Source organism: Mus pahari, chromosome 7 (assembly GCF_900095145.1).
Source record: "Mus pahari chromosome 7, PAHARI_EIJ_v1.1, whole genome shotgun sequence".
NCBI lineage: Eukaryota > Metazoa > Chordata > Mammalia > Rodentia > Muridae > Mus > Mus pahari.
In genome coordinates, this window is record NC_034596.1 from 1,851,752 (window position 1) to 1,852,855 (window position 1,104).

A 1,104-nucleotide genomic window follows, 5' to 3' on the forward strand; every position below is an offset into this window, starting at 1 on the left:
AGCCCTCACTGACACTCAGCTGTGGGAGGCAGGGATCTAGGTCTCAGAGCTACAAGGGACTCCCAACCGCCCCCTTTTTCGACTCTGCTCAGTCAAAGCCCACTGTTTGCCCGATTTGGTTTCTCCATCAAATTTACAGGTTATTGGAAATCAAGTCCTGCCCAAATCAGTAAGGACTTGCTGTAGATACACAGGTCTGCCCTCAAACCTCACATATACCAAGGTTGTGATGTGACTCCTTAAAGAAAAGAGCTTTAGAGTCCTGAAAGATGCCATTCACAAAAACCGTACCAGAAGCACAAGAACTTAGGCCCCTCCGCTCTCTTCTCATCCCTGCTCAGTGTGGCCAGGCCGGTGGCTCAGCACACAAGAAGGCCACCAGGCAAGCACCAGCTCGGTGCGCCAACAGTAGCTGATCACAGCATAGCTTGACCCTTCTCAGCAACATCTGTTCCTAAAGCAGTGCCCTGCCGGCTCTCTGCAGCTACTTAGAACTATCCAGGCCTGCTCTCCGAAGCCAATTCTGGCACCAGCAGGTCAGGAGCAGGTGGGTAAGTATCCTGGGGTCCCAAGGTTTGGACAGATACATTGTCCCCTTCCCCCAAGCCTCCACCTGGCCGTTTCTCTTGTCACTCTTTCTCTGGCTTATCACTTGGGGAAACTAGAAGCCTGGAGGCGTCAGGCCCCGGAGGAAAGAGAAGGGACAAGGGCAGGCAGACCAGAGGGAGTTTGGGGAAAAACACAAGGCCATGGGTAGAGGTGCGACAGCGCCACATCTAGAGGGGAAGAACCTCTAGGTGGGTCCACAGGGAGGGAGAGAGGGAGGAGGACAGGGCAGGAGGAGTGGTTGGGAAGGCCTGGTCCCGAGGCCACGGAGGACGGAGACCGGCAGAAGGGAACACGGGTGGGGGTGGGGACGGGGGCCGGCAGGGATGGGGAGCCCGGTTGCCCTCCCCCAGCCCGGCCCGGGCCTCCCGCTGACTCAGCCCCACGGCGACCGTGGCCTCAGCCCGGACTCACAGTGCGGGAGGCGGCTCCGGCTGAGACGGCAGGGGAGGGGATGGGAGGCGGGGGCGCTGCGGCAGAGGCTGCGGCTCCGGCCAG

General features: G+C 59.5%; 1 protein-coding gene across 2 annotated transcripts in view; it reads right to left on the reverse strand.

Annotated features, from left to right (window-relative positions):
- Window positions 1-1,098, reverse strand: part of Mapre3 (microtubule associated protein RP/EB family member 3) — a 43,074-nt gene extending 41,976 nt beyond the window's left edge. Inside the window, exon 1 of one of the 2 annotated variants that reach the window (XM_021201818.2) lies at window positions 1,021-1,098. The gene's annotated coding sequence lies outside the window, so the exon portion shown is untranslated. The remainder of the gene's footprint in view (window positions 1-1,020) is intronic. The other variant, XM_021201819.2, reaches the window with a different exon arrangement.
- Window positions 1,099-1,104: the final 6 nt, after the last annotated feature.